The sequence below is a fragment of the Homalodisca vitripennis genome, chromosome 5 (assembly GCF_021130785.1).
Source record: "Homalodisca vitripennis isolate AUS2020 chromosome 5, UT_GWSS_2.1, whole genome shotgun sequence".
NCBI classification, from domain to species: domain Eukaryota; kingdom Metazoa; phylum Arthropoda; class Insecta; order Hemiptera; family Cicadellidae; genus Homalodisca; species Homalodisca vitripennis.
The window spans coordinates 32,954,551-32,967,204 of NC_060211.1; positions in this window are offsets into that span (position 1 = coordinate 32,954,551).

Genomic DNA, 12,654 nt, shown 5'->3' on the forward strand with positions numbered 1-12,654 from the left:
CCAAAACGCATTAAGTATATTCGGGTTTAAACAACAGCTTTACAGGCATAACAGCTTTGTATCAATAGAACATTTCAATGCATTCTTTCTTACATTACACTTTACAAAATAAAGCGTTTTATTATCAGACACTTATCTCTTTTAAATTAAAAACTATGAAATATAAATAAATTGTATGTTTTAGAACTATATTTATAAGTATGTTTTAAGACTCTTATTGTTGATATAGTACAGTTTTTAAAATTTGCAATGCTATTAATATGGCGCATGGTTTAATATTTTATTTCGAAATTGTTAATTAGTTCTATTTAGGCATGATATTTAGCATAATTTATATTATAATCTTTTTAGCCTTCTGTGGTCAGACCCACTAGAGTTTTGGTACGTTAGGTTGTAGCACAGAGAAACACTCATATAGTTATACCTACTGTTTCAAAGTGATATATCTCGTTAATACGAAGTAGCACCGAGGATGGTACCGCAGTATATTTCTTTTATTATCTAGAAGGCATTAGTGTTTGCACTAATTATAAACCTTAAAAATAGAAACACTTTCTTAAATTACTCCAACAATCATGACTGTTATTCTTGGTTTACATGAATATTTAAGCAATTGAAGTAGCGTAGACAAACATTTTGTTTTTATAGCCTACTAAAACATTGCACGCTTATAATAGTATTCATAATCCGTATTCTTCAGTACCTTGTTTCAGTCAGTTAATTTGCAGCAAATAACTTCTCACGACTATATATTTATTTGTGTGATAATTCATTTATCTTTGATTCAGTAACCGTAGTTGGATGCATGTACAGCGCTGGAATCACGGACACACGCAACCTTACAGGATTGTCTGAACTCAAGCATATTTTATGCCGGGTAGCTCTGCAGTGAGTGTAAAATTCTTACTTTATATCTTACTTCAGTATTCAAGGTAACAGGCTAAGAGAGCGCGGGCTGACATGACTTTTGATCTTTGGTAAACGTCTCACTTCAAGATACAATCTTGTTAAGGATATTGCTATTTACAAAGAGTTTTTAGAGTGAGCCTTATAAAGTGAATATGTAAGTAAGTGTTGTATTAGATATATTTTGAATACAAAACCAGCCTATTGCAATCACCGTCATGCTAACACTTTCACCGAACATGCCACCCCCCTCTGGCGCATCAATCTCCGATGAAAATTATATCTTTCGAGATGGTGAGATATCTTTATATAAATGGTTTGAAGATCTCATCTCATTCTTTATTTAAAACTTATCGGTAACATTTTAAAAACATACTAGTAACATACGTAAATTTAAAACAATATTTTTTTAGGTCTTTTACAAAATCAAAGATTCACTTAAAAATATTAATTTATTAAAAAAAAAACACACTAAATGCTACAACATTTTTCACCCTGCCCATGTCAAAAAAATTAATTCCAAAAGCTTGGCTACAAATGAAAAAAAATGATTCAGCAAAGATTCAGATTTTGCTAATTACATACATTCATTGAATAATTGTTTACATAAAAGTTTACCATTCTAAAAAAAAGTAGCAAGATGTCTAAAACGAACTGTCACATATTCTAGTAATAACATTGATCAAACCTTTATTATTAAGTTATTTCACGCCATACAAAACATGAACAATATTATGATAACTGTGTTTAAATTTTGTTCTCAAGATCACCATAAGTAATATTCTAAATTATGAAAATCTAAAAAAATATATTACAACCAGTAATTCAGAATGATCTATTCAATATAAATTCAAAATTTCACCATCAACTGAAACGCTGCAACAAATCTCGCTGTGGGATCTAAAAAAACTATACTAGCAGCTAGTCGATTCAAAGCTAAGTTTAAACAGAAAAGGTTATTCAGAAACTCGTAAGATGATTGCACTTCACAAATATTTATTTATCAACTCTCGTGTAACATTTGGCTTAAAGAACATATAGGGGAAACTTCAAATATATTGAAGGTAAGGATGACTGGACATCGTTTTGATATAAAACATAATCACTTTAAAACCCAATTGTTAACCATTGGAACATATTACATATTTGAAAACTGTTATATATTAAAAGCAGTGTGAGAATTAAAATTATATTTAAGAGAAAATCAAATATTACAAAAACATAAATTACGTATAACCCAATTGGTTCACCAACACGTTCTAAAATCAAGACATAGACCCAATACGTTTTATTCTCTATGCTCTTCGGCAGCTGCTACAAGTAAACTTTAAATTGTATTGTATTATTGTTTTGTTATTTTGATGTTTATATATTACTTTTCCGTGGTATCACACGCATTTTTAAAATCGGAGGCCGTAGCTTACTTAGTGGGATCGCTAATGATGTATTGCGATGGTTCTTTTTGATATTTTTGAAACGTTAGTAGGCATACATCAGGTACATATTATTTCAGTGTTCATGAGGCGGGCAAAGGTTAAGGAACTCTTTTACCTTTTTATTTGAACACACATTTTATATTAAAATGGAAGTCATTTGTCTCTCAACGGTTTAATGAAAAAGGACTTTTACAAGGGAAGAAACAAAGTTACAGAGTAATAAAATATGATACCATGTCACTAAGTATCAATAAATTGTGTATTATGTGTTTTTAGAACTCTTGTCGGAAATTTACGGGATTTCTCCTATGGTTATAGTAAAATAATTTACCAATAGTATGTGTTTGTATTAAAAATCGGTTTTTTTTTAAATTCTTTAAACATATGCTAACCGATTTTCCATTTATTTTAATATGAATAATTTTCATTTACAAAACAACTAATGAAAATTTTACATCAATGTATTTCATTTAGGTATTTCGAATTTATAACTCAAAACACAAATATTTTCGCAAACATTTTACAAGTACAATTGATTGTATATTTATTATATTAGAAATCCAACTATATATAATTTTAGTGAATGGTTCTCTTCGCATCAATTAAAAGTATTTGGAGTGACAAAATCAAATATTAAATGCAATGTAGGCCTAAGTGAAAGCAGAAGATTATAGAAGACTGTTTTTTTTAATGTTCTCAATAACACATTGTGAATGACAGAAGTGACAGATCAAGGTATAGAATAGAACTATGTGACCTATTTTAAAAGCACGAGCAATCTTCGATATCCGATCTGACCACTCAGATCGTACAAATGGCATTAACATTTTTATTAGTAGAAATAAGAAACCTTAATTATTTAAATTGCTTTAAAGAGTTAATATTTAGTTAAAATATATAAGGTTAAAAGATTAGGATCATATAACATTACATATAAGTTAATTTCATCATCTAGTTATTAATTTAGAAGGCTGCTCTTTTAAGGTTATAGTTCTACCAAAAAATAATTCATATTATTTTCTTTCAACAATATTTAAGAATAAAGTGCACGAGTACATTTATTCAAAGTACTAATTAGTTCAAAAATTGAACGTGCTTTTCGTGCACGTTCAATTCTCTGCTTATACAATTTGGGTTTATGGAATTCTGTAGTCGTCTATTCAGAAATGATTCATTAATATTAAATTCGATCTACGTATTAGTATGATCTACGTACGATCACAAAATTTCGTATTCAACTGTGAAGATTTGACAAATTACTATACGATGGCAGCCCGGTCTGTAAGCAGATTAAGTAACATTGGAGAAGGTACGAAAACAGCTGTGAAGCATCTCTCAGTTGTCTTTTGTGTCCGAGTCACCAACAATCATGTCGACAATGGAATACCCAACATCAACGCTTTGGCTAGTGTGGTTGTTTATTGTTGGTTAAGTTTTAACGCAAGCTTTCAATGCGGTCGGTGTTCTTACTCAGTTTCTGGAGTCCTGATGGTTATTATGTCGTACCTTTGGTTAATACCAACAACTTTAGACAAAAACCACCAGGTAACTAAGACACTGTCCACACAAATAAAAGAACTCCTTAGAGACTACCTAAGTCTTCTGGTTTTCTAAGTTTGGAGATGTTCGATAAATCAAAAAACCAAATCTTAGCAGTTTGTGCATTATTTTATTTCAGCTGATTATACGAATTACCGAACAAGTCAAAAGGTATTTGCTTACTTTCTTCTAATAAGCAACCGGTGGCGTCGCTTTCTGCCGATCGTTATATTTTCTCGAACAATTCATAAAAATGTTAATTCATATCCTAGGTAAAACCTATATTTTCAGTTCTATCTATGAATTAGATTAACAAACAACATTTTTTTACTTTGTATTCAATTTGAATAATGAATTTCTTTCAGAGACAGGTTATATAACAGAATTGGTTCCGAAATGGTTATTGGTAAATTTGTGATATTTTATATCCATCATTTAAGATTTTGCTTTTATTTTATCATGTTAATTTCATTTGTCTTTTACTAGCGCAGGTTATCAGTTTTACATGATATGATGTAAGATTTTAAAAATTATATTATGTAAAGAATTTTCAATTTAATTTATTACATTTATACTCATATATTATTCACAATTAGTCGGCAATTTATTTTTATCGTCAATATGTAAATAATTAATTCAATAAGCTCCATGCGCCGCATCCCATTGTTATTAGTATTAATATTCCATTATGATAATTAAAATTATACGATACATCTACTGAGGAATACGTGATCTACTCCAAAGTGTCTAGAGACCAAGTCATGCTCAGAATACAAGATTTGCTTGAAACGCACATTAAATCCTGTTTCGTGTCTACACAAAAACTTCTCAAAACATGGGTCAGTGCTTTTATTACTACATAACCTGTACAGCGAGTCCCACTAAGAGGTTTACACGTTTAAGCTTCTATAACATGCTTATTTAATATCTGTTCGTCTTAAAAGCTTTTATACTTTTCAATTAGATATCGAGAATGGCGTGTGCCGTTTATAACTCTCTTATGTTCGCAAAAGCGGAATGGCTCACCATAACGCTCACGTTATCAAAGACGAACTTCTTCGGAGCCATTTGTTATACCGTTCTTACCAGTGTGTCTTTGTGGATATGTTACAATTCAATAACTAATTTCGTTGGTCATACTGTCGTTGCCAATTAGTTAAAAAGGTTTCCATTTAATATTTTAAGTGTGATTGTAATGTGGTTTTTATTTTTCTTTGACTATTTTTACATCGCATTGGAATAAAATAAGAAAATAAATTCACATCACCAAAAGACGAGGATAAAATATAGCTTAAAAGTTATAAAAATTGTTCGTTATAGTCAAATTGTTCAAAAACCTAAACCCGACGAATATACAGGTACAGGAGTGTACAAAATAAAATGCTCAGTTTGCCCTAAATTGTATATTGCTCAGACAAGATATTATCATACCAGTTATAAATAAAACCTAACCTTAAGCATAACAGGTCCCACTATTTTTCCAGTACAAATTAATTATAACCATGAACAAATAAATTTAAAGCAAGGCATACAAATTATACACAGGGTGCAAAAAGTACAAGATTAAATATAATATGACACCGTTAAATTTATAAATTTATGAAATCGTCACAATTATTAGTTCTGAATGAATAAACAATTGTATAAAATAACATTAACTTTTATACTTTAATTCATTAGACAACAGGCAGGAAATTAAATGATAAGCATTTCATGAGAAGAAAGTAATTTAATGTAATCGAAGTTGCCTTAGACTTATGCACCAAGAGGAATTGGTCTGTTAATATGCTTGTCATTAGTGAGTTAGCCAAACAATGTCATTGGCCAATCAATGAAGAATTCAAATTTAAATTTAGATGCATTTTATATACATATGTCTTTTTAAACTCTATTTTATTATCATTGACAACAATATAGAAGAGATAAACCATTTATAACCTTCTAAAACCAGATTGATAACGATGTTTCGACTTCAAAACTGCACTCGGCGACGATACAAATATAAAAAGGATAGATTGGTATGGTAAGTTATCTTTTTATTAGAGTTAAATATTTACTAGTAATCTACGGGAAACGGTTTTTAATGTGGAAACCACAATATATTTCCAAAGCACATATTAAAGTCTCTTATGATTGTTCTCAGTTTAAAAAGTATTGTTTTAGCAATTATTTATTCTTTGATTTTCTCCTTACCATCATGGTGAACCATGAGACCAATGCAAACATGTTCAATATCACTGCAAAATCTCGTGGGTAGACATTTACCATAATGGAATAACCTGTTCTTCCATCCTGTTTTATCTCTGGATTAATATGTATGTTTTGATGGTGTAAATTTCTATAAATTCAGATTGATATTTTAAAAATATTTTACGAAATGTGTGTAATTAATGAACAAATTATAGACTCTCTGAAGTTTTCACTAAATCTTTCGATCTTTCTTTTTTGGGTGAGTAATACTGGTTTATAATTCCTAGAAGCAAAGACGCATTCATTCGATGTGTCTCCGCAAACACCGCACTCACTGCTTTCAACGTCTTTACTGAAATGCCGTCACTATATTTGTGTAATTCATTTCTGAATTCACCACGTCCAGCAACAGCTGTAAAATAGAACTCAACCTTTATATTACTCACTTAGTTAAAATTTACGTTCCAAAATCTCTTTGTAAACCGGAATTATTCCCAATCCCAACAAAAAGAAACTTATTTTTTCAAGTATGAAATCAGACGGTTTTTACGTTATCTGTTTGACACATCACCGTGATAATAGTTAACCTTCCGTCAGAAACCTAGATGAAGAGAAATAAAGCCGCACATATTTTATTAACAACTGTACATGGCTCTATGTGTCACGATTGTTTAAAAATTTTTATATAAAAAATTTGTATATTATAAATGTATTAATACAGTACGTATTTTATTTTAAACGCTGATAACTCATTTATTGGTGTCATTTAAACTTTTTTGATCAATCTAGCATTGCAAAAGTTATAAATATGTTGTATAAATATAATGTTGTTTTAATTAATTAAATAAAACTGTGGATTAGCTTTTTGAATAACTTTTTTCTAGTAATTAAAAGGTAAATAAGTTTAAAATTGGAGAAAGTTCGAGCATCCTGTTTGTTAATACACGTGACTACCGCAAAGTTGGGCGGATTAAATAGTAAGGGAGTTTATCAGAGCACTCCATACCACTCATATTTCTTTTTCCTTTTCCATTATAACCTCACTTACCTTCGTCACTTACTTTTAAAGGCATTTCTTGCATATAAAAAATAATAAAAATTATGAAACGACCGAGCGTGTAGAAAGCTACCAATCATAAACAGCTTGATATTTGTTTTATATAAACTTATAAAATTAAATATCTTAGCTTGTAAAGATCTATGGGTTCTGCTCCTCACTTCTTAATGTCTAATAAGTAGGTTTACAATAATTTACTTTTATTAAAAACGTTGAAGTTCCAAAAACAATCCGGAATAACACACAAATAAGCATACGATAAAAGTATTTTCCCATAAATCTTCTAAATATCAAATAGAGCATGAAACAAAAGAAATTTTTTTTGAAATATTGCTATTCAAGTACTCAGCGTATAATTTTTAATGAAGTTATGTTAAAATTGTTTACGATTAACTCACATTGTTATTTTCATCAAACTCATGAATAAATAAACAAACAAGCTTATAGTACAAACGAGATTATTATATTGTTCTATTCCCAATAGCGAATTCATTCCTATAAAACATTTTACATAAAAAGATTTGAACTGACAGCAATATTAATTAATTAAAATAACACTATAAAATATTCTTTTAAATTAAAATATTTGTATTTTCTGGCTCTATTTAGGGGAATATTGCAGCTAGGATACTTCCAGCCATACACATTGAGTTTCATCGTACAGGAATTTATATTTTGCTTTATGAACAATAAAAGATCGTTTTAACCGTGATTAAAGTTTATGAGCACATAAAATAGTGTATTTTATGTCTTTCTAGATACCATTCAGGTATATAATTGACCTGTGACATAGCAAAAGAGATTCAACAAAACAGTTCTAAAATTGGAATAAATATAGCGTGTGTGTTGTTGTTTACGGAAAAACATAATGGGTCCTAAGAAAAAGTCAACGTTAAAACTGAAAACAAAACCAGTCATCTAAACAAGACAGTATGTTGATATAGTACATCTACCAATATATATATATATATATATATATATATATATATATATATATATATATATATATATATATATAAGTAGATATGAATATGCCGATTCTAGACCACTTTCGGAGCCAACAGTAAATCAATGGAAAATACTGTTTAAAGGACAATAAACGAATCTGGAAAATCAAACAGTAACTCACGAATGAAAAATTACCGAATCTATAGCTGTTTGCTTCTACTTTCTTGAGCTGTCTAGTCAAATCAATCAATGTGGAGTCAAAATCACAGTTTTAGGGTTAAAATCAAGGTTTTTTAAGGTCCCTACACACTAGTATTAGAGTTTTTTTGAAAAATCCTGAAAATCTACTGAATTATCTCAAATTATTGCCAACTTTAAGCTTAAAAGTTGATAACTTTTCCTTAATAAAAAGATATTTTACTAAATAGTGAAACTTGACACACTCAAACTTTTTAAATATAAATGGAGCGCGATAAAATATCATGTCCGTTCTGCAAAAAAGAAATTTTAAGAAAAAACTATGATCGACATTATGACTCCAAAATACATGCCAAAAATAAAGAAATTTATGAAAAGGAGCTAAATTATTTAAGACAATGGGCTAAAGAAAACCTTATAATTTCAAAGTTGAAAAGAAAGACTTAAATCTATTTAATAACGAAAAAATTCATTCAATCGCTGAAAAACTTTCCATTGAAACAAACGATAAAACTAAGTCAGAAATCATCGAGCAAATAGGTGAAAACTCTTAACGAAAAACCTAAAAATATCATTGATGTAGAAGTTTTATCCTCAATACACGGTCTTTTCAAGCAATACATTTTAACAAACTTGAACGACAATTTCATGTCAATTTACAAATATCTTTCAATTATGCGGCCAGAAATTAAAAGTTTAATCGAGAAATTTCAAGAAAATGTTAAAAATATGAAAGGATATCTCTCTTTGGAATGTGAATACGAAAGAACTTTAGTGAACGGTGAAACACAAACGTGCCCAATGTACTTTACTATAAAATCAGATGAAATCTTTGACGTAAACGACTTTATTACTAAGCAATTTAATAAATTAACACATCGAGAACAGACAAATCATCCAAATAGAGGTTCTGGATGGACATTTAAAAGCTGCATACAACTAGTTTTGAGCCTTAACAAACACGAAATGATGAATGCCGGATCATATATCGATTTACCAAAGAAAATCAAAGATAAGAAAGCTTGTATAAATATACAAAATAAAGATGACTATTGCTTTATTTATTCTATCCGATGCGCTATTGAAAAACCCGAGACTCATAATGAAAGATCAAAACAATATGAAAAATTTGTAAATGACGAGATATTTTCGGGCTTTGAGTATCCAATGTCTTTGAAAGATATACAGTTATTTGAGAAACGAAGTTACAATTCCAAGTACAAATATCCAAAAATGTCTATCAATGTCTACAGTTTTGATGATAGTATTAAGGTTGCTCCGTTACAAATTTCTGAAAAATATGATGCAGAATTAAATATTGATCTACTGTATGTAAAACAAGAAGACAAATCTCATTTCGTTTTGATAACCGATTTAAGTAGGTTAGTGAGTTCTCAAACATCCAAACATGGACATAAAAATTTTCTATGTAGAAGATGTTTAAGCCATTTCTACAAATCTGGAGATTTAACAGATCATTTAGAAATTTGCAAGCAACATGAAGTTTGTAAGCCAATTATGCCGTTTTCAGGTCAAACAACTAAATTTACTAATTAATTATCAAAAGAAGTTTAGCCATCCGTACGTTATTTATATGGATTTTGAGAGCATATTAGAAAAAATTCCGACATGCAAGAACAATCCACAAAGATCGACTACAACCAAGATTCAGAAGCACATTCCTTATGGTTTTACTCTATATTTAGTGTCGAATGTGACCAATCGCATGTATAAACCGATATGTTATCGAGCCAAAAAATGAAGACGATTTGCCTAATGTTCCTGCAAAATTGTTTGAAGAGCTTAATAAATTATCGAAATACGTAGCTAAAAAATATAATTCAAGGAACATGAAGCCTATGAAACTAACTGAAGAAGAAGAAATTTTGTATCAAAATTCAAACGTTTGTCATATCTGTGAAACAGAAGGTTTTGATGGTGAAAAAAAGATTAAAAGTAAGAGATCATTGTCACTTAACAGGTAAATTTCGAGGCGCAGCTCATTCATGTTGTAATCTGAATTTGAAATTTCCCCAGAACATCCCAGTTTTCTGTCATAATATGTCAAATTACGATACTCATTTGTACATAAAAGAGATGGCTAAACAATATGGAAATGTTGATTTGATCTCAAACACAGATGAAAAATATATAAATTATTCTGTAAATTCTGGATATGGCTATGAGTTTGATAATGATAAACCTAGAAAATTTATCAAGTTTTCTTTCGTAGACACATTTAGATTCATGGCGTCATCTATTGTAAAGTTAGCTAAAAACCTCAAGAAAGAAGACATCAAACATACAAATCATTTTATACAAGATGGACGAATATTGAACGCAATTCTAGGAAGACAACCAATTGACGAAGAAGAAATCTTTAAAATTCTATCTGGAAAAGGCATATTTCCTTACGAATTTATCGATAGTATTGAAAAAGTTGATAACACAGAAGAGCTGAAAATTGAAGATTTCTATTCACTTTTGACAGATGGGAGCATATCTGAGAAAGATTATCAACACTACTTGAGCGTTTGGAACAAATTAAAAGAGAAAAGTCTAGGCAATTATTCTTATTTGTACAATATCCAAGATGTACTATTGCTCGCTGATATATTCGAAAACTTCAGAAACATTTGTCTAAATTGTTACAAACTTGATCCAGCACATTATCTAACTGCTCCAAGTCTTGCTTGGGATGCTATGTTAAAATTAACGAAAATCGAGCTTCAACTGATACACGATTACGATATGTATTTAATGATTGAAAAAGGCATTCGTGGAGGCATTTCTCAATGTATTACGATATGTTAAAGCAAATAACAAATATTTGAAAGATTTCGATAAGACAAAGCCCGAAAACTATTTACTTTATGTCGATGCAAACAACCTTTATGGTTATGGTCTTATGCAAAAACTGCCGTTTAGTGATATCAAGTGGATGAATCCTAAAACATATACAAAAAGAAGAGTGGCAAGAAACAATTTTGGAACTCACTGGCGACGAAGATTATGGCTATATTCTCGAAGTTGATCTAGGATATCCAACAAATTTACATGAACATCACAAGGATTTGCCTCTTGCTACCGAACATTATAAAAACAAACTTTGCACAACTTTACTGGATAAAACTGAATACGCTGTTCATTCAAGAAATTTGGAATTTTACCTCGAACAAGGGATGGTGTTGAAACATGTGAATAGGGTATTTGCATTCGATCAGAAGCCTTTTATGAAAAAGTACATTGATTTTAACACAAACATGAGAACCAAAGCTACAAGTGACTTTGAGAAAGATTTTTACAAGCTCATGAACAACTCTGTTTTTGGAAAATCTATGGAAAATGTGCAAAATAGATGTGATATAAACCAGGAAATGAAGTGTTTTCAATGAAACAAACTAAGAAAACAAACTTCAAATGTTTCAATATCTTTGACGACAACTGTATAGCGAGTCACATGTACAAACAAAAGGTTAAATTTAACAAGCCAATCTACATAGGATTTTCAGTTCTTGACCTATCAAAATTGCTAATGTACGAGTTTTATTACGATAAATTAAAGAAGTTTGACCCAGATTTTAATCTGTGTTACATGGATACAGACAATTATTTCCTAGAATTGAAACGAGATCCTTTTAAAATTATTAAAGAAAATATAGATGACTTTGATACAAGTGATTATCCAAAATATCACGAATGTTTCACTACTAAAAATAAGAAGGTAATAGGGAAATTCAAAGATGAGTTAAATAGCGAAGTTTTAGATGAATTTTGTGGTTTGAAATCGAAAATGTACTCGTACAAATATCTAGACAAAAATCCAGTAAGATGCAAAGGAATTAAGAGAAGCGTTGTAAATAAAACATTAAATATCGAAAACTTGAAGAGATGATTGTTCGAAGGTAAAGAAGAATTTAGAGAGATGACTTGCATTAGAAGTTATAAACATGAGTTGTACACAGTTACCATAAACAAGTTAGCACTGAGCGCTAAAGATGATAAGAGAATAAATTATCCTAGAAAATAAGATCGATACAGTACCGTATGGCTATGAAGCGAAATCTAATATTTTAGAAGAGGTAAACAAAGTTGGAAACTTTGATATATAAATGGAAGATGATTTAATTCACTGCCACAAATGTAAGAAAAAAAACGAAAAATATAGATTCTAAGATTGTTCAAACTCAAAACGGATTGTATAGAATTGCAGCAAAATGTTCAAAATGTAAGACAAATAAGAGTAAATTTATAAAGAATCCTTATGAAAAACAAGTAAAGAAAGAATCTAAGAATAAAGAAGAAATAGAGATTGAAGCTAGAGAAAATCATGCACCAGTACGAAAAAAGTTTAAAAAAAGAAACATTATAACATTAGGA